The following is a 22,324-nucleotide window of genomic DNA, read 5'->3' on the forward strand; positions in this document are numbered from 1 at the left end:
GGGCTGCAAGTAAATATACTTGGTGATTGAGAAATATTTCATAAGAAAAATGTTTTGTTTCATACAAAATTTCATGTTTCTTTATTGCATACAATGTACACTGGAAAAAACTGATAAATATGTATCCAAAGAAAACATTCTATTTAAAACAATGTCACACAGTGCTAAAACTATGGGCAATGGCAAAATGTTGGCACACACAAAACCATTAGTCTACAGACATTTGCAACGAGGGCCCCCTAGGAGTCTCCGCAATGCTCACTGTGCTATTGCGAGCGCTTGACGTCAGTAATCTGTTTGCAACAGCCCAGAGAGGAGGCGCTCTGACCTCCTCCTCGCCCAATGAAAAAGTCTACAGGCTACATTGTTTAAAATAATAAACATCTTATACATGCAGCACTACTAATAACTGCCACATTTGTGTATATAGTATCACCATTAAAGATACATATGCAAACTGTACCTATATATCTAGGCAGCATAACACTTGCATAAGGATAATGAATATGAGGAAGATGATGAAGAATAACAAAAGCAAAAAAAAATTGTCCCCACCTTTTTTTTTATTGACATGAAAATAACGCAATAATATGATGGCTGTGAGTGTCACAAACCCCCGCCTTTTCGGTCAACAGAGGCGCGGGATCCTCTTCATAGTTACCCGCTACACCTCTATTGGGCTTAAGGACACAGTTAAAGGTTAGCCTGGTCATCCCGTGAAGAATGTTTGTCAGTTTGTGATTAAGGAACATGTTCTAGAAAGTCACTTTTTGTTTACAAACAATTGGATATTTATAACTAGTAGTCCAAATTACACTGCATAATAATAAAAAAAATGCCAGGTCATGATAGTGATAAAAGATGACTCGGTAAATGACAAGAGGAAAAACTGATAATGAACAAACACTGCGATAAAAGAGGACTAAGAAAACAAAGCAAGTATTCCAGATAAAGTGTGTAAGGGTAAGAGTTACACAGAGCGTAAAATACTAAACCAGATCAAGGTTTAAACAGAGATAAAAACAATAATCAGTTAACCGACATTCTATTAAAAAAAGGAATTCTGACGGCCTTCATGTTCCATCGTAGTCGCAAAGTTGATCAGTAGTGGCGGCCGTACAAGATGAAGAGAAACGAGTTGATCGCAGGCTCAGTGAAAAAACAAGACACTTTCCCAGAGCAAGCGGCCACGAGAGTGGGCCGACAGACCACATCTCCCCAGAGCGTACTGCCGCGGGCGTGCTGCAGTCTGCCTTTTTATACTGTTGGCTGGCTGTACTGTGGCCCATCGTCAGGTATGCGCGCTGGCCAGTCGCTGCCCCAGAGAGTCATGTCGAAGCATGCTCAGAGGAGCGAGGAGTTTCTGTAACTTCTGCTCTATTGTGAGGCAGTTTGTGACATACAGGTAGCCACAAATCTGGCTATTGATACAAAACAGAGTAAATAGTAATTTAGCATTTACACATTTGATTTTATTTTTAAACATCCATCAAACCATACATGTAATCAACTAATCTGAAAGTGCAGAAATAAGTTGAAAGGGAAACAAAACATCAGGTTCCCATAGTATCAATTCGTTGCCACATCATATATATGCACCTAATGCATTCAGCATTACTCTACAATCAGATGCAAATATTCTAGTGTAGTAAACTATCATTCAAGTCTGTACTAACAGCATGTTGGATAAAAACAAAGTATGAATAAGTCTCCTTGGCCGAAATTGCAACTTTTCCTTCCCAAGCACTCCATTTCAGCAAATGGCAGCCATACAAAAAAAAATATCCAAGACAAGCAAACAACTTCCCACACTTTCATTGTTAAGGCTAGGAGTGGGGCGAGTTGAATAGATTGAGGACACTGGCTTGTATCTTGGACAGCCATTGGTCGGAAGTGAGTGTCTGGATGGGAAAAAGCCACATTTTTGTTGATCTTAACTAAGCTTTAGCCATTCAAACAAAACCTTTAATTCGTATCGCAGATAGGCAACTGCATCTTTGAAATCCACAAAACGGCTCAGTCTCGTTCAACCAAGTTTAGAATAGAGCAGATGTACTGCTCTCTGCTGCTGAATGAAATGAAAACACAAGGTTTAGCAATGTCAGAAACACTGAATGCAAGCAAAGAATACACCAAAGAAAAAAAACATTCTGAAATATGCAGTGGGAATTCTGCAACACTGCCTTCAGCCACTATCTCAGAACACATCAAGAAAAGTTTTGCATGTGCTGGAGAATAGGTGTCTGTGACTTCAAATATTCATTTTATCAAGTAAAATTTACCATCTCTGGATTCAAACACTGCACATTTCTTTTTGCTGGGTCGATATTTTTCACTATGAAAAATGGTTCCAAGGAAAGAAAACCTGAAAGGCTCCTGTAGATGAGGGACACCACCGAGCAACGGCTCCAGGCAGGCAGCCTATTGTGGGGAAAGGGAGGGCACTCGTTTTGGCACACCAAATACACATGTGCCACTGACATGCCGAGCATTTTGTGTATCTAAGTGGCCGAGAAACCCCATGCACATATTTTTCACACTTGTTGGCATAGGCATCACTGTAATCAGCAGGCTGAGTTCTTGTGAAAGAATTACTCTTTCGAGAATTTGCTCTGGAACGCCATTAGCCGCATTCACAAGCTTTACAATATGGCCATTGCCGCTCTCGAATGCAAATGCAGAATGCGCCCAGAGAGGGCCAAAGTTACGCGCTGACTGTGCCAAGTGTAAGATTTGATGCAAATTGAAGGTCATGCAGCGTTCCCCATAAAGGCCAGCAGCACGCTGGACAAATCTTCCAAGAAGTTGTTCTGAAATGAGATTCCATGCAGTGTGAATGAGCACATTAAGTGATGCACTAGCCCAACAGGACCATAATACTGTTAATACATACAACACAAGAGATGGTTATATGCAGTTCATCCAAAATGGATAGTTAAGAGATAAAGTCGTCAAAGAAACAGTACCAAAGGAAGAGATTAAAGTGTCATCAACACTTTTTTAATGCCGCAATTCTCTTTGCGCATGATTCAAGAGTTGTGGTGCAGCACATTACATAGTATATCAAAGTTAGCAGCTCAAGTTCTGCGTTAGTAAAATACTTGTGCATAAGAAGCTAAGAACAGATAAAAAGCTCTCACCTGCACAATGAGTTTGCTCCAGTGAGAAGCTTTCTTGTAGCAAAATGAAAATTGCTTCTGAAAGCAGCCCGAAGTGTCGAAGGTACCTCTCTGGGAGAACAAGGCGACAGCAAGGAATACAGTAAAAGAGGAGCCAGTTTCTCCATTCATGAGCCTTCCAATAACACCTATTCCTAAGGTTGCGGGGCAGGCGAGTGGTGTGATGAGGTGGACGTATATTCAGTAGGCGCTTGTTGAGGTCCTCGAGCAAGCTTGGGCGTCCTGCATAGAAAGGTTTGCTTTATTTTTTTTCACATACCCTAAAGGGTTTTACGGGCATCTGATGATACAATTACTCCAAATTGGGCTGAAGAGCAATGAATACTAGACTGCACCATTCAGTGTTTTTAGACGACACCGGTGAGGTGTTAGCGCTTCAATTTCAGTGCATGTTTTTGCTTTCATATTTTTCATGTCATATGTAGAGGGGGAGAAAAGTGGCCACGCAACTTTCATCGAAGGTTCACTCAACACCATAGTAAAAATAATAGGCACATTTGAAGTGATCTACCATGCTTTGCCCCTTCATGGATCACTGCCTTGTCGCGGTGGAGGGGCTTGCGAAACTCGATGAAGTCGTGAGCTCTGCTGTGTAGGGCCACCCAAGATAGACAGGTCACGGCAGAGAGTTCTGACAAAATGTGATTCACTGGAGAAGGTAATGGCAACCCACTCCAGTATTTCCTGTCAAGAAAACCCTATGGCCAGTCACAATACCATGAATGATATGGCGCCGGAAGATGAACCCCCCGGGTTGGAAGGCGTCCCACATGTTACTGGGGATGAACAAAGGGCGATTCGTAGTAGCTCCAGGACGAATGAAGCGGCTGGGCTAAAGCCAAAAGGACGCTCAGTTGTGGATGTGTCGGGAAGCGACCGGAAAGTCCGATGTTGCAAGGAGATATATCACATAGCAACATGGAATGTAATATCTATGACGCAAGGTAAACTGGATGTCGTCAAGCGAGAAATGGACAGATTGAACATTGATGTCTTGGGTATCAGTGAGCTCAAGTGGACCGGAATGGGAGAATTTAACTCCGGCGACCATTATGTCTTTCATTGTGGGCACGAATCCAAGAGAAGGAATGGGGTCGCTATCATAGTAAACAGAAGAATGAGCAAAGCAGGGCTAGAGTACAACCCCAAAAACGACCGAATGATTTCACTTCGGATCAAAGGTCACCCTTTCAACATAACAGTTATCCAAGTCTATGCACCGACCACTACTGCTGGAGAAGCCGACGTTGAGAGATTTTATGCGGACCTACAGTGCCTTTTAGACCGCACCCCATCATCAGACGTCGTTTTTCTCATAGGAGACTGGAATGCTATGGTCGGGAGTGAAGAAATATCCGGAATTATAGGCAAGTTCGGTCTTGGCGAGCCAAATGAAGCTGGGCAGAGGCTAGTAGAGTTTTGTCAAGAAAACAACCTGACCATAGCGAATACTCATTTTCAACAGCACAAGAGGTGCTTCTACACATGGACTTCACCGGACGGTCTGTACAGGAAACAGATCGATTATATTATTTACCGGCAGAGATGGAGAAGCGCTATACAAGCAGTAAAAACAAGGCCTGGGGCCGATTGTGGCACCGATCATCAGCTTCTTGTTGCCAAAATTAAGCTTCGATTGAGGAAAACGCAGAAAACTAGAAGGCCTTTCAGGTATGATCTGGATCAAATTCCATTAGAATATGCTGTGGAAGTGAGGAATCGATTTCAAGAATTAGATCTAGAAGACAGACAGCCCGAAGAGATGTGGACCGATATTCGTGATATAATACAAGAAGTTGCTACTAAGGTAGTTCCAAAGCAAAAGAAATGCAAGAAAGCAAACTGGTTATCTGAAGAGGCTTTACAAATAGCTGAGGAAAGGAAGATGGCAAAAGTTATGGGGGAACGAGAAAGATACAAGGTTCTCAGTGCGGATTTTCAGAAAATAGCAAGGAGAGATAAGAATGTCTTCCTGAACATACAGTGCGAAGCAGTTGAGGGCAACAGCCAATTAAGGAACACAAAAGCTCTGCATAAGACAATCAAAGATATCAAAGGAAGCTTCTGTGCTAAGCTGGGCGTGATAAATGACAAACGAGGCAAGGACCTAACTGAAGCCTCAGAGATAAAGAAAAGGTGGCAGGAATACAGAGAAGAACTGTACAAGAAGGACCCGAATGTGCAAACCCAGCATAAGATGGTTGTGATTACTGATCTCGAGCCGGGCATCCTGAAGTGTGAAGTTGAATGGGCCTTAGCCAGCCTTGCTAAGAACAACGCTAGCGGAATTGATGGCATTCCAGCTGAGTTGCTTCAAAACCTCAATGATGATGCTGTTAATATTCTGCATACATTTTGTCAGAAGATTTGGACAACCCTGCAGTGGCCACAGGATTGGAGGAGGTCAGTTTACATCCCCATTCCAATGAAAGGCAGCGCCAAAGATTGTTCCAACTACCGCACGATCGCACTTATTTCGCATGCTAGCAAGGTGATGTTGAAAATCCTCCAAGGTAGGCTGCAGCAGTATGTCGATCGGGAGCTTCCGGACGTGCAAGCTGGGTTTCGCAAGGGCAGAGGAACTAGAGACCAAATTGCCAACCTTCGCTGGATCATGGAAAAAGCAAGAGAGTTCCAGAAACCCATCTACTTCTGCTTTATTGATTATGCGAAAGCGGTTGACTGCGTAGATCACAGCAGATTGTGGCAAGCTCCCCAAGAGATGGGAGTTCCAATTCATCTCATCTGTCTCCTCAGGAACCTGTATGAAGGTCAAGAGGCCACAGTCAGAACTGAGCATGGTCTTACTGATTGGTTTCCGATTGAGAAAGGAGTGAGGCAAGGCTGCATACTGTCGCCCTGCCTTTTTAACCTATATGCAGAGTGCATCATGAGGAAGGCCGGTCTGGACGAGTCTTCAGATGGAGTGAAGATTGCTGGAAAACGTATCAACAACCTTAGATATGCGGATGATACCACTTTAATGGCAGAAAGTGAAGTGGACCTCAAGAGACGTCTGATGCGTATACAAGACGAGAGTGAGAAGTTTGGGCTTAAACTGAACATTAAAAAGACAAAGATCATGGCGTCTTGCCCTATCAAGTCCTGGAGCATCAATGGACAAGAAGTGGAAGCTGTGACAGAGTTTCTCTTCTTGGGCTCCAAGATTACCTCAGAAGGAGACTGCAGCCATGAAATTAGGAGACGCCTGCTTCTGGGAAAGAGAGCAATGGTTAGCCTTGACCGCCTAGTAAAGAGCAGAGACATTAGTCTGCCAACCAAGATCCGTATAACTCGTGATATGGTCTTTCCAGTGGTGATGTATGGATGCGAGAGTTGGACTGTGAAAAAGGCTGACCGCCGAAGAATTGTCGCGTTTGAATTGTGGTGCTGGCGAAGACTCTTGAGAGTTCCTTGGACTGCCAGAAGATCAAATCAGTCGATATTGTCGACCATAAACCCTGACCGCTCATTGGAGGGTCAAATTCTAAAGTTAAAGCTCAGCTACTTTGGTCATCTGATGAGAAGAGAGGAGTCGCTGGAGGAAGATTTGATGTTGGAAAAGGTTGAGGGTCGCCGGAGAAAGGGTAGGCAGCGAACGCGATGGTTAGATGGCATCCTCGAGGCACTGCAGATAAAGTTATGTGATGTTAGGAAGATAGTGAGAGACCGGAAAGCCTGGCGTGGCATGGTCCATAGGGTCACGAAGAGTCGGATACGACTGAGCGACTGAACTGACCATGCTTTGACATATCCTCATTCTGGCGGTTTCTAGTGTGGCGCCTGATTTCAGGCAGTAAAGTTCAAGCCTCCTGAGGTTTGCTCACAATTAGCACTGCATACACTTAAGCAATTACCAATGTAGTAAGGCTCATGGCTTTTTGATGGATCTAGCCAATAGTCCGTGAATTGTCTGGTGACACCCAAAAGTACACAGTGCATATATTCTACTGTGTAGCACCTGACAAGGTCGAGCTCAGGGAGTCTGACTAATGGCAATGGCCCTTTGAGTCCATTCACTGTAGTCGCATATTTCAATGCTAGCTTCATGTCTCTACAGACACTTGCAGTGGTTCTTTCGGTGCCAGGCGCAGAGTCCAGGTATAACCATCACCCTGTGATATCGGAGGAAAGTAAAGAGAAAAGTTGTTATTGTAAAAGCCGCCAATAAAGAAGAGCATTTGGCTATTTTGATTTCTGCGAACAGAAGACTTGAGAAACGAAAGAAAGCATTTTACAGTATTTTAGAAGTAAAATATTCTTTTCGACCCAAACTTGCTTTTAGGGAGATGCAACAGTAGAATTAAGCAAGTGTTACATTGTAAATATAGTAATTCATCACAAATGCCACAATTTTTTCAACTCAATCTTTGGCACAGGATAGCCTTAGTTGTGAACAATAAAAACCAAAACACACACGAATATATAGTCCTGTTTACATAGAACTGATGGCGAGGGGTCAAGTTGAGAAGTTGAATTTGAGTGGTCTCGACACTACCGACTTTACATGGACCCAATCAGATGAGCGCACAACCGACTCTGGACGAGCGGCAAGTACAGCGGCACTTCGCGTCGAGGCAAAGACATAGCAGATGGCACATGATTCTGATTTTTCCCCTGTGCATCTCCAGTGTTTCCTGTACTATTCTTCTCTCCCACTGTGCCCCGACTCAACATGACAGCGTTTACATGCTTCCTGAACCGAAGTCAAGTCCAGTCAACCTACTTCCTGCGCCGGAGTTGACTCGACCCCTCTACCCAAACCGAATGCATTTACACGAGCCCTGTAACCGATTTTCGACCCGATAACTCAAGTCAACCCCCTCCTGTCGAGTCCATGTGAACACTGCTTAGTAAAGGCAGCATTACTTATATTGAAGGGGGAGTATTGAAGCATGTATGTTACGTAGACAGAATGATAAAAAGGACAATGGCAATAAATCAGCTACTTATAATGCTGTCAACCAAAATTGGAAGGCAGTTTAACGAAGAAAAAAATATACAGATCAGAACCTTTATTAATGAAACAGATGAGAGCGAGAAATACACTGTAGGCAAAGCAGAAGCCGTACCATAAAGTAGACACAAAAAAATATTGATTTGCCAGAAAAAGAAGGCAGAAATGTGGATTGCAGGCTTTAGCCATTTACCCTGCTATGTCTTTGTTTTGGTTTTATCTTTTTAAGTAGATTTATGCTGTGGTGAAAATTCCTGTCTTTCTTTGATTATGTTCTCAATGGTTAAACAAAGCAATGAGCTGCCTTCTATGTTGTTGTATATTTAGCAGTTGGCCTACCTTCCTTTCTTGTTCCACATGAAAGGCACCATGGGCAGGCGAAGTATCCGTTAAATTGGACATGGTTGCCCACAGATGCCCTCGCAGGAGCATCGACACAGATGCACGTAGCATATACTCTGGTGTGGATTGAAATTGACCCGTACTCCCAAACAAGTTGTCCGACATGTCCCAAAGCATCAACAAACTTGACCAAGAACAGCAACATGTCCGGATGTTTATTGTTTAACCACAATCCAGCCAATATCGTGTTTTGGTGCCTCAGGGGCAGTGGCAGCTCATTCACTATCAGCTGAATTGGCCAAAGTGATACGTTCGGTGACTTATATAGCTGGCTGCTATCAGTGTTCACAGTAACTGTGAGATCACACCAGTTCAGCGCACCTTTGCGATGGAGGGATCGATGAACAAATCCGCTTGTTATGTCCTGCAGCTCTTGTGAATCTTCTCTAATTTGCAGCCTCAGATGGCAAAGGTTTTCATAGAGGATGTCCTTCATTTTACCATATAATCGCGAAATTTGCTTTTTGAGGTCGAAAATGACAAAAAAATTGCCAGCACTTTTCACAACTTGAACAGTTGAACTGACTTGACACATGTCACAAAAAAGATGCACTCTGTCTGTTACGGGTTTGAGCAATGATGTGCATACTTCGCAAAAGTAATGGTAATTTACCACAGACGCACATTTGTGCGACCACAGCTTCCTCAGGAGGTACTTTGTCCGAGACAGACCGCTTTTCTGAAATCCAAAGAGTGCATCCACAAGCTTCAAGAGGTCGTCTGTCGCAGACCAGGAATTCCATGAGCTACAATAAAGGACATAATAAGGACTATTGCCACTGCCACTGTCGTCTTCGAGCCAGGTAAAGTTTTCGAACGGAAGTCACCAATACACTTTGCCAGAAGCTCTGATTGATCAAAATCCGCAACAGCAGTGGCTTCATGAAGCAGGTCGTCTTCCTTGTCACTCCCTTGATCGCACACACTATCGATTTCGTTTGCTTCGCTGTCGTTTTCCACATCATATGGGAGTGATCCGTTATTGCTGTCGATGGTATCGTCATGCTCACTACTGGAGTAGTCCAAGCTTGGCGATGACGATTCATCAACAGCCACTTCTGCTCTACGGAGCTTGTCATAGTAGTAAGTCGACCGAGGCACGATTAAAGGCTGATCCGGGCCCAAATACAACTTTCTTCTCTTCTTTTCGACGCCGTCACTCATGACGACGACCGGGGACACTGTAAAAACGCACAAGTATTTTATATCCTTGGTGTCTCAGCAAGTCGCAAGCAGAGCTAAGCGCGAAAGAAGCAGACCGTCATGCACACCGCACTAGAAAGCAACAAAAGAAAGTGCAAGAATGCAGTGGCTGAGTAGGAAACACCGCAGTGCCGTAACTGCTGTAACCATGCCTCATGGCCTCAGGATCACCGTGCTCGAGATATAAAAAATATTTCATGCCCAATATATATTTTACAATTACAGAACTAACCAAAACAATAACACTAGAGCCAATCATAGAGTTTATTGTGAATCAAATTTTTAAATCTGTAGTTTTCCAGAAAGGAAGTATCCAAAGCCATCCGAACTTCTATTCGGCAGTCTGCTTGTCATACATGTGACAAGCAAGGTACTGTTGATAACCACGCTACTGTAAACACGCGTATGGTTTTCAGGTTCTGGCTTTAGTCAGACAAATCAATCATAAGCACTCGACTTGTGCGTGTTTGCATGTTTGGCCAGCTTTTTTTTATTCGAAATGAGTCAGGGCATACCTTCGCATATGTAGTGTACGAGGACGGCTGGCGAGCAATTGTGAACCTAAGCCTGATCAAGGACTACGAGCTTGGAAGTGAATGTCTCGGCAAGTTCAAAGAAATATATTGGCGGCCAGTGGAGGATGGCAAGGTCCTGGAGGGCCATTACCCGGGTGAAGTGGTACTTCTCGGAGATAAGTTGATCCAGTAATTTTTGCCGCGCAGTCGCTGTGTACGCTGCAGTAATAAATTCCCGTCCCATTTGAGATATTTGCTGTGCACCTTCATTAACACGCTGTTCTGTTCGTGCACGCATGTCCATCGAATTTATGTAGAAGCAGTCAGAGACTACACTTTGCTTCTGCGGTGGCCGGCTGTCTGGGCGAGCGAGTGTGCGCTAACGAGCTACTTAAACAGTCGATCTCTATCGCAAATTGCTGTCATTTCCAGCTTTGCGCGTAGGTTCTGCCGGCTGTCCGAAACAGTGCGCTATTTTCACTTGACGATGGTTACTCCTACATAAGCATTCAGCAGACTGAAGGCAGACTCCTCATGCAAAACTCACTTGTTTCAGTCTTCGCCGTAGCAAAATAGCAAAACTTTGGCAGAGCCCCGCAGTGTCCCGGGATGTGCGCATCCATTCGGCTACGCTAGGGGAAGGGGACTGAAACAAAAGCTCACAGGAGTGGTTAGCCGTGGTAGTAAATAATTATTTGCCTCTGCTGTCACTTTTTTTTTCTCTTTGTTCACAAGTGGTCCCATTTTTTTCAGCAAACCTGCAGAACCTTATCAAAACTATGAAGAAGAAGCACATTGCTGTGCCTGACAATATATTTGGGGAATGCCGAATGGAAACTGCCGAGAAAGATACACTTTCGCAAAAGGTAATTGATTTTACATCATTTATTTCTCGAAGATGCGGCATGACGTCACATGTAAGATGAAGATAGCTTGACAAAGATGAAAACAGTATTGTGGCATCATACTTATGAAATTAACTGGAATAGGCTGCATTTTGTTCAGAAAAAGTGCTGTACTTACTTATTCTGCCTTTGAACTTTTTTGGTATTATAAAGACAGTAATGTATGTATCACAAATACACAACAAAGCAGGGCTGTGCTCCTGACCTGAAACGCATAGGTTTGGCGCCATGCTAAGGCCTGTGTACTGTGTGAGTCAGTGGCCATTGAAGAACCCCAGATAGTCAAAAACATATGGGGCCCTCCACTACAATGTCTCTCATACCTTGAGTTGTTTCAGGGTGAAGAACCCCCTAAACTAAACCAAAGTGCAGCAACACCTACCTGCTTTTTTGCAATTGTGCTGTGTTTCGACCTCATCTTCAGCTTGTACATGTGTATGCCCATTGCGCTTGTCATTGGCTTGCCTTTGGCATTTGTCTGAGCAGTACACAAGCACTATAAAAGGGCTACTAGTGCACATCGTCTTGGTTTGTGCTGTGAACATGAAAGCATGCACTACTATTGTTTTCTTTGCTGCATTTGTGGTTTATTTGCGTCTGCGAATTTTGTCAAACTTTTCCATTAACAGCACCATTTATCAATATGATTAGGTATCTACTTGGGGATGATGTATTTTTCTCCCAAGGTGCAGAGCTCATTCACAGTCAGCTTAGCAGGTTTATAGATTGTTTGGATTCTTCGTATTATTGCCATAACTCCAATTTAGGGGTCATGGAGGTAGAAGGGTTTTGGAGGCGCGATTCCTGGCATGCGCGGCCGGTGGAGACGACCGGAAAGAATCGCGGTGAAGAAGGGGAACAGATGCCCTTTCTGTTGCACATACCGTATGGTGCTACTGGGTGGTGCCCCGGTAACGCTCTTTTTCTTTGGAAGCGTCGAAGCGTGTGCAGAAACACCGTGCTCAAGAGTTTGTTTACTCGCGATCACAGCATGTATTCCATGAAGCCGTTCAAGCTCCTCCCATAGAGGAGCTAGACTCAGTAATCCCAATGAACAGCAATAAAATAACAAAAAGGCGCTAAAAGGCCGCATCCATCAGCCGTGCTTGTGGTAGAGAGACACACGGTTCTGAGTTCAGTTGGCAGTCGGCGGGGTGCAAAAAAAATGGAAGTGTCCCATTCTCTTGTGACTGCTCGCACATGTTGCTAGCCATTGATATATGCCTGTAGCCTTCCCTGCGCTACGCTCTTCAACCGCTCAAAAGCAGTTCTCTCCAAAAAGGCCTTAAAGGGAAATCATTATTTCCGCAGTGGTTCAAATCTCGCATGTGATCAATGTCATTTAATTCTTAAAGGCCCACTGTCCACCCTCCGGTAAAACGTTTTTTTTCCTCGGTGGCTGTGAGGCTTCGTCCCCACAACGCAAGGCCACCAGAGATTTTTGAAAAGAGTAATAATTAACGGTAGTTACAGCCACCGAAATCAACCGATTTGGCGCTTCCCTCTCCTTCTGTCCCTTCTCAGAGGTTTTCACTCTCCTGCTCGGTCGAGCCTCTGTAAGCCAAATTCCCCTTCCTCCTCCGCGTTTGACGGGAGGTGGGGTGTCTTGTGGAGAACGTCACTCGCGTACTTCATGGCCCCGCCTTTGAGACTTTTCTTTTTCTTCCCTTTTGCTGTGTCGTTGACGTTGGGCCGAGTCGCCGAACCTCTCTCCTATAGGAAGAGGAAACTAGAGGTCACGTCGGAGTGAAAGCTTCAGGTTGCGCGAAAGAAGGGAAGGCTGTAGAAAAGGCGCAGCACACAGAACGGACTTGGAGCAGGGGGGTGGTGATGGTGGCACTCTCTGCTGCGCGAAACGAAACGGCCGAGGGAAAAGAGTGCAGAAACGATCGGTGGACACAATTAGTGGTGTACGCCCATCCTAGCTTCTCCCGTGTCAGCGAGACGGACCAATGGACGTCGTTCTCGGCAAGCACGTCATAACTGTGGCTCGACGAGCCAGCGCAGGAAACGGGGAAGCTGGCTTCCTGAAGGAGAGCATGAGAGAGTTTTGATTTGTATTTTCATTGCTTTGCGCCGCGCTTGTCACTGTAACATTTTGCACAGACTATCTCCGGTACTTGATCGAAACAGTGGACTCCTTTGCTTAGAAGGTCCTTTCCTGGACAGTGGCCCTTTGAGCAGATGAAAATTTGGCCGAGAGTTCTGCCTCGTGCGTAGCTGTTGCTTCATATGCTTATTTGTCAGTTGTTGGCCTAGAGCAAGCAGTGTTGTAGCTCTGCACCCCTTCTTACACTGCAATTTATGACCACTCGAGACTCCTGGCCAGCTGTGGTTCCATCACCTTACCTTTGAATCTGGATGATGATTACAGTGCTTGAACTATATGTCCTGTATTCAGATTTTTAATATCAACCTGAGAGCTCAGCATTTTTCTCAAGGGTTGATTAATGTTTTATCTTAAAGCTCATCTTTATGTCCATCCAGACAAGTTTGGTTTGGTTCAGTTTATAGGGTATAACATCCCAAAGTGGCTGGACAAGTTTTCCAGACTAGAAGAGTTTCCCTGTTAAGTGATACTAAAGTGCCGATCAGTGGCTACATGTTCACAATAGACAAGGCACAAGCCAGCTGTGTAGCTGTGAAGGTGCTTGCACTTCATTCTAAAATTGCAATTCTTGGCAGTTCTTGGCAAAAAAAACAGATCACAAAAGCGACAACTGCAGTGAAATACCATGCCACCACAACTCACACTTATAACAGCTGCAAAAAACGAGCTGGTGATACTGATGCGGATTATGGACAGCAGGTGCTCGTGAGAGAGAAAAAGGTTGATGCAGATTATGATCCGTGGCACTGAGTGTCCATCTATGGGCGGCACCTTGAATTTCCTATACACTTTTTTTTGGTAGGCTTCATTGTGAGCTGTGAAAAGTTCAGATGCCGCCCTTACAAGGAAACCAGGGGGTGGCACTTCCATGCGTTTACATGTATACACATGTAGAGAACTAAGCTGGGTTAGGGAAAGATTGTCTTAGTGCACAACTTTTATGGCAAGGCTAAAGTTATGAAACTTGATTGCTAAAGTGCATTGGTGGCAGACGGCTGCCATGTACCTGCCATTTATTGGGTGCTTTTCCTTGGGATCTGGCTGCATGCATGAACACCAGCATATAGCATGGTATATAAACTGCCTCACTTGTCATTCTATGAGCATTGACAACTGCAAAAACAAGCTCGTAATTTTGATTGCAGACAACAAAGTTTCTGCTTGTTATTAGGTTGAGAAAAATCATGAATAAAGCATTGTGAGTAATTATAGTAGGAAAGGAAAGCAGCTAATAAGTCGGCAGGCTTTCTATATTGGTATTTAACACATTGTCATTGCATTACCCCACACTTCCATTGAGGTTGGGTTTGATATTTGCATACTATAAAGAAAAAAAAAGCTGGAAGCTAGAATGAATCTTGCTCTTACTGATGTATCATAATATTCTGGTGAAGTATTCTCATCTGTTCAGGGGTGTTTACTTCATTCTAGGCAATGGTTTCATGTTCACAATGAAGCCAAAATTACTTTGTTGGTACATGCAAGTGGCACTGTGTATTTCACACATTATATATTAGACAGTTGTAGCTCTTTAGTTTCTAGTTACTGATATGTCAGTGATTTTTTATTTTTATAGTCCGTCTGTTTGAAAGGAAAAAAAGGAAGGTGGCCACATCGGTGAAAAGAAAACAAGAGTTGTTTTTTAGGGATAAAGAAGAATCAGATGACGACTTGGTTTCAAAAAAACAACTCAAGGAGGAACAAGAACGCTGCAGATCACTGAAGAAAAGGCTCCGCCACGCAGAGGACAAATTGGAAGCTGCCAATGACCGCTCCGAACGACTACAGGTGCTCCTGGAAAAGTTCCAAGAGCGGTACACCAACCTCCAAGATCTCCTAGAGAATAAGCTGGGTGAGTTAGACTTTGCAGGTTTAATGGGCAATGCATTCAGGTATTGCTCTGCGCTTACACAAGCAAGTGTTCTTTTGTAGTTGAAATTATGCCAGTGTTGAAGCTGAAAATGATTATTATTTGTTCACTTATTTTCTGCAGAGGCTTGGTTAAAATATGATAGACAAAGTTCGGCATTTGGCACAGCAAATAACAGTGACAGCGACTGCTGTTCAACAAGCACGAAGTTTCTCCCGCGTAAGGTAATGCATCCTGTTTGTTCGTGTTGCTCTGGTTTTTTTTAATGTCAAGTACTCATCTTTCATGCTGACCATAGTTTGTTAGGCAAAGTCAGTCAACTGCAGTTTTGATCTGAGATGTCCAATTCGTGGTTTTCTCCTGTTCTCTCATGGCATTCAGGTGCCAGCCACCTGGCAAGCAGTTGCGATACCAGCTGCTGTGCCACCTGTCCTCCCCAACCAGGTAAATACAGTGAGGATGAAAGCTTTAATACATGTTTAGTGGCGTTTTGATGTTTTGCTGTTGAATATTTTTTGCTACAATGACAGTTTTCACAACATAGACGTGCTTCCGCGATTGACTCACTATGGCACTGTTATTAATGACTGTCATCTGAGGCCAGCTTATGTATACTTGCACTTGTTTTTGATCATGGTAATTTCTTGTAAGCTAGAGAGTCCAGTTTTTTATGGAGTAAAGAACAAAAAAGACAAAATTCTGTTTGTTATTAGGTTGGCTGACGTGTATTTCAAGAAAACTCAGAATGAATGACAGCAGTGATGGAGGCATAGCTAATGCTATAGTTAATATAGTTGCTATAGGTAATGTTCTCATCAAAAATAAAGATGCAGTCTAGCATACACAGTCTGTAGTGACATGGTGCATGGAGTGTATTATGCCAAGTGAGCAAACTTCGCAAACTTCATGGGCCTGATGAAGAAATGCTCCAAAATCAAAAGTAACACCGTGGCCCTTTTTGCAGCAAGACACAGTAGCACTTGTTACAAATAACACCTTTGTGTTATGGTGGTAATTCACCGCACGTCTTGTGACCCCTGTGATGCAGCATCCTTAAAGTGCAACAGTTCATTGTATTGCAAGAGTGGAAGAGGCATGTGAATGCAAGAGATAAAAGTATGAATGGGCATTAGAACAGCATCATGTCATCCCGAAATAACCACAGAGTCATCGCCAGCCTATAGGAAGGTCGCAGTCAAGGCTTCAAATTGAGCTTTTCTGGAGCTGCCCTTGCACGACACAAGCTGTGGATTTAGGAGATAGTAAAACATTGTTTTATGAGTCTCGCAAGCAAGATTAGATCCTGGGATTAAGGTTGTCAAACTGCACTTTCTGGAGCTGCCCTTGCACGACACAAGCTGTGGATTTAGGAGATAGTAAAACATTGTTTTATGAGTCTCGCAAGCAAGATTAGATCCTGGGATTAAGGTTGTCAAACTGCGCTAGATGCAAAAAAAATGCATATTCTCTAGTTTTTCTCAATTTTTTTTCGAATTCCGAAGTTTGAAAAATGAGCCTCGTCGTTTTTATGGCTCACTTTTTTTCAGTCTTATGCATGCCTTGCAGTACAAACCACTTATTTGCAAAATAGGTACACGCAGAACCGCTGATAGGCGGCCCTTGCTACATTTTCTTTGGATCACGTTCATACGGTCCGATGTTCACACCTCTTCATTTTTTGTGCCGAAAGTAAGGTTTCTTAATCAGGCAAAAAACAGCGCAACAACGAAGACAAGAGGGCAGAAAGAGGACGGGACCAGCGCTGACTAGCAACTGAAGATTTCATTGAAAAGAACACAAATATATACTCCATTCAAAGCCAAGCGCACGCATGGGCAGAACTAACAGCACAGATACCTGAAAACGTGAAAATTATCAATCAAAATACCGCAGTTCACAATCATGAATAAGAATAGATTAGGTGCTAACACGTGTCCTGATTTTCGTGAATGTGAAATGCCTCGCTGATTTCCCTGGTTAATTTATCGCGGGGATTGTAAATGATCCCGGTAGCATTAAAGAGTAGACTACATGGATCTGAGCTGGAACTGAGAACTGAGATCTGAGTGTAAGGCCCAATTAGAGGAAGGGGCCCCATCCAAAGAAGCGTAGTGCTCACGTATGCGGGTATTCACGCACCTGCCCGTCTGGCCTATATATCTTTTTCCACGGGTAAAGGGAAAATCATACCATGGCACAGGTTATGATGTTCCCTTTACCTGTGGAAAAAAATATATAGGCGAGACGGGCAGGTGCGTGAATACCGCATATGTGAGCACAACGATCCTGTTCACGTTTTCAGGTATCAGTGCTGTTAGTTCTGCCCATGCATGCTCTTGGTTGTAAATGGAGTATATATTTGTGTTCTTTTCAAAAAAATCTTCAGTTGCTAGTCAGCGCTGGTCCAGTCTTCTTTTTGCTCTCTTGTCTCCGTTGTTGCGCTGTTTTTTGCCTGATTATGCACCAACTCGCGCAACTTGCCGTTTTACTGAAGTTTTTAAGGTTTATTCAATGTTTACGGGTCCTGAATTTGAATTAGTGCTGCAAGGTGCAGTATTGTTTCCTCTGAGCTGTTCCAAATATGGATTTTACTGCTCCAAACCTAAAATTTTGCTGCTCCAAAAATTTCTACATATCCTATTTCAGCTGTAGCACCCCTGTGTGCAGGAATTTTGCCTCTTACAATTTATTTGTAGCTGTATTAAAGCTTAATTCACTGATTTTGGCCTGCTGTTTTCTTTTGCTCTGTCATCAGGTTGTGGCACAAATCGAGTATGAAGCTTTTCAGGAGCCGTCCGGCTAGGTATTTAAAGAGAAATTGGAATCGTGCCTGCAGCATGGCATTTGCCACAGCCTAAAAATGTGCACAGTGTAATAAGTAAATTCTGGCTGTCATTTACGCCTAGATTAATAGCTCAGTGTGTGCATTACCAGCATAGTTTTGGAGGGCTGTGCTACCTACAGGACTGCGTTTTTTCCCACTGGATGTCTAATATCGAGTTTTTGCCAGTTCACTGCACATGTGCATATTACAGTAACATGATTGGTGTTCAGCTGCTGCTGTATTAGTCATTTGCTACTGCATGCATACAAATTCTTATGTAAAGCAGGAAACTGTGTAGTGTTTTTAGCTTCTGTGGTGTATTAGTATCCTAGATGCACAATTGAGTGCAGTTTTATGCTGTTTCTTTTTAGCTTGTGGAAGAGGCTCAAGGCCATGAAATGAACATTGTGTGTGATCGAGGGGCTGCCGTTCTGCTAAGCCAGGTGAAAATACCAAAAGCATGTGATGAAGACAGTAGTAGTCATTTTAGTTCCAGTTGTGGGGCTTATGTGGTACTCAGCTGGACTTAATTATGAAATAGGTGATTGTTTTGTGTCAGTGGTGTATTTTAATCCCTGACAGTTTACCTGGGAACTTATCACAGCATCACTCTTCTATTCTTGGTTCAGGCTACTTATGACACTACAGCAGAGGCTGCCAAAGAGTCACCCTACCAGGTATGGTAGCTGCAGAGCATACTTGTGTCGCATACTATAGCTTTATTAGTTAAGCCTGAAATTATGCTTGCTATGTCACTGATTCAAGTAAACAGTAAAATTTAGCAACCATTCCCACTGAGGTTCATAAATTGACTATTTCACTCATGGCTGCGGTGGATTGGTGGCGAGTGCTACAGCCTGTAGGGCTTTCAGCATTCTTTGTCAGTGTACATGCGAGTCTCATTTCACGATTGCATCAGCTTCTTGCAAAGATGCAAACATTAGAGTCGCTAAGTCAGGTGCTTCATTATTCAAGGCTTTCTTGGTTGCACACATTTTTAGCGCCTAATGTATATTGTACAGACTGGGCAGCTTTTTTAGTCATGATATGCAAGACAGTTTTATGCTGATAAGTTACCTGGTGCTCTTCTTTAATTGCAGCCTATGGACCACAGCCTGCTATCAGCCCTCTTTGCCAACGTAAATGGCAAGGTAAGAAACATTTTTGTAGTCCCATAACTACTGGCTTAAATTCCAAAGGTGCTATTTTGCGTGATGGGTATGTTTTCATGTGAACTTTCAGCAGCATAATGCTTTGCTTATTCAAATTCCAATGGTCAGCCTAATGGAGTGCTTTCATATGATCCGCTGAGAAGACTCAAATTTTTTTCGGACTCCAGAAATGGCCACGCCATGTGTGCTTGTTTTAGGGTGGTTTAGTCTTTAGTCTCATTAACGAACTTTTTAGAAATCGCCAACAAATTTCTTATGTTTTTAATGTAAAAATATTTCAGAATTGTGAATTTCAATATAGCGTATGTTTCAGAATAATGTACATTTTAAAATTTTTCTTCTATAATATAGGAACATCAGTATTACGAATTCGGCTAAATTAACAGCACCGCAACTTTTGCGTGACACAGAAACTGACGTTTCAGTGTGTGGTCCGTGGGCTGTAGCTTCCATCATCACTAAAACTGGTGCCAGCTCCTAGGGCCACCACAAAGCTACGGTTAATGGGCGGTAGCCAGCAGATCTACCCTCCTTTATTTTCTGTTTTGTATGTCGCTCGCTGGTGAGTGGGTCGTGCCATTCATGCGTATGGGGAGGTGTATTTTTTTGTAACGGATTATCTTATCGTACTGCGAAGTTTTTTCGACGTCTGGCAATGACTGCAGACAGCGATGGTGCCAAGAAGATACGAAATTTTCACTGCAAGAAATCGACGCAGAGAAAAAGCAAATTCGGCCTCTGCATACTGCAAGCATTGCCCCATCGACTGCCTTGATCATTTTGAAAGACCGAGACAAGCTTTTAAAACTTCAGGGAACTCTGAGATGATGTCTATCGAACATTGATGTTTTATATCGAGATTTGACTGTAGCTGTTTTTCATTGGCCACTGCAGAGTGATGAGGTTTAGTCTTGAAAACATAAGTATGGGCACAGTGTTATATCTGTAGGCTTAATTTCTGGCTATATTGACTGTGACTAACACTTCATTCTTCATTCTTCACAACCCAATGGGCAAAATTAAAACGAGAATGATGATTTTCAAAAAGAACTTGAGTACACCTTTAGTGCGTTCGCTCAGTTCACATCTTGACTGGCTTGTACGCTTCCCTTGGGTGGGGTGTCCGATACAATCTAAACTTGATAAAACAAAGTCCTACTTGCAGGTGAAAATTTTGTTAAACCACGAATTTCGTTACGGCAAGGTCCCCATGTTCCAGCTGCCCAAACAAGGTAAAAGGTTAGTGGAACACTTCTAGTAGGTGGGAATTTGTAAATTATGAATTCAGGCATTCAGCAAGAAGATCTGGCAATAATAGCACTAACAAGGGTACCAGATGTTTTGTGCATCAAGAGGATAATGGGTGATAGCAAACGGACGCAAATGCATCATTTGTTTTCTGGGCTACCTGTGGCTACCTGTGCGTGGCAATTGTTCAGGCCTCACGTACACATACTCTATTTAAACGCTAATGAACTTGCCTCCCACTGTTCCCGCCAACAAATAAAAAGAACGCTCGTAGTTAGCGTGTCGCTTCCTTGCGCGCCATCATAGTCCAGTGTATTTCTTGCAGGGTGCCAGGATTACGTGCAGTGATAACTTCACTGGTGCATTCTGTGGGCGTTAGCTCCAGTGAGGGGGGGGGGACTTGGCAGAGTGCCAGTGGCTTAGACAGGAATGCGGGGTAGTGGCTTGCTCAGCTTGTTCGGTTGCTCAGCGCCATCCAAGGATGGGCCTTGATTTCTCTTTACCACACAGTGATTGGTGCGAGCGCTGTCCGCTGCCATAAAATCATTGAAATGTCTGTATCAGTAAACGCCTTTTGAAGCAAATGATGCTAAAAGCCCGCATTATGATCGTGGCTGACCGCATGCTTTCTTTGACGACTGAAGGGTGGAAGGATGGACAACTGTCATAAAAAAAAAGTCTCTCGCATTTTGAGCCTTCCCCTCAAACTTGCGTCGATGTCGTAGAAATGCAAATTGCGCTGTGTCTCGGCTAACGTTCTCATGTTAGGGTCTTAACGTGGCTGCTGATACATGCATGTGATGTGCGAGGGCTTTGAAAGTGCGGCATAAAATTACTTCGTTAAATCGCGAAAAAAACACATGGTTTTCAATAGGGCAGAGATTGGGAAATAAAAAAAAAGATGAATGTGGTAGCTCACGAGTATAGGTTAATGAGTAGGTGTGAGATGATAGTGTCGCGAATTCAGGAATTGGTGATTCAGCAAATTGTAAAGTAATGAGTATCTGCAGGGGAAGCCGTTAGAACTATTGCGTTAGGGCTGATGGCGTTACATCGCGAATTTCGTTATATTGTGGTTCGTTATTTGGTGCAAGGCCATACCGTGGGGCCACCCACCTATTGTAAGCGCGCGCATGAAGAACTAAGTGGGATAACGCAAGCTAAATTGCTGTTGTAGAGTGGTTTCCTAGGCAGTTCAGGTGCGCGTTAGCATTGCAATAATTTATTTAATATAGACCTTGATCTGGGCCTTTATAAGCTTAATTTGATGCATTAGACCCAGTCATTCGGCAAGAAAGCACTTCACCAAATCAGTGATATTGAAGCTGGCGTGCTTTACACACGACGACGCAGACTGGCTGCATCATTGCTGCTGTTATGAAAAAAAAAAGCTGCCACACAACCCCAATATTGATGTTCGACTGTATCAGAATGGGAGATGTGTGAACATGCTGAGCAATACTAAAACAACCACACCTTGAATGTTTGGTTCTCAGTAGTTTTATTCAGGACTCCACCACTTGATTTTATCTATTTCCACGGTGTATTTTACGTCCTAAACCTATAACATCTTTATTTTCAAAATTTGAAAATAGACGAAGAAAACACTAACTTAAATCACTGTTCCTGTGCTAGTGGATCTTGCCCCATGTAATTGAAGCAAAACGTTGAGACCTGTTGAATTTTTCTAATGCTTCCTGTTTTTCTAAATCCAGTGGTAATCACTGTACCCTAATGATAGTTATATATTATCGTTTGCTCATATCTGCAAAATGCTTCTTTGATGCAGATCCATCTCGGAAAAGGAGTTTTTGTGACCTCAGAGCAGTGGAGCTGGCTCTTGAGAAGAACAAGAGATTCGCTGTTTTGCAAGGAGTCTACAAAGGTTCTATGGGGCGTGCCAGCCCTCAAGAATCGCAGTGTGACAGGGAACCCCAGC

The 22,324-nt window shown here is 43.4% G+C and overlaps 1 long non-coding RNA gene and 2 pseudogenes across 1 annotated transcript; 1 reads left to right on the forward strand and 2 right to left on the reverse strand.

The window, feature by feature from the left end:
• Window positions 1-1,990: 1,990 nt before the first annotated feature.
• Window positions 1,991-7,229, reverse strand: LOC146182749 (uncharacterized; annotated as a pseudogene).
• A 742-nt stretch (window positions 7,230-7,971) lies between these two features.
• LOC146182750 (uncharacterized) lies at window positions 7,972-9,702 on the reverse strand (annotated as a pseudogene).
• Window positions 9,703-15,301: 5,599 nt separating this feature from the next.
• LOC146182751 (uncharacterized) lies at window positions 15,302-18,037 on the forward strand. The gene is made up of 3 exons (XR_014708390.1): window positions 15,302-15,365; window positions 15,523-15,585; window positions 17,897-18,037. It is a non-coding gene; the product is annotated as an uncharacterized LOC146182751 (long non-coding RNA).
• Window positions 18,038-22,324: the final 4,287 nt, after the last annotated feature.

This window comes from Amblyomma maculatum, chromosome 7 (genome assembly GCF_055883805.1).
Source record: "Amblyomma maculatum isolate TAMU_Amacu chromosome 7, ASM5588380v1, whole genome shotgun sequence".
Taxonomy (NCBI): Eukaryota; Metazoa; Arthropoda; class Arachnida; order Ixodida; family Ixodidae; genus Amblyomma; species Amblyomma maculatum.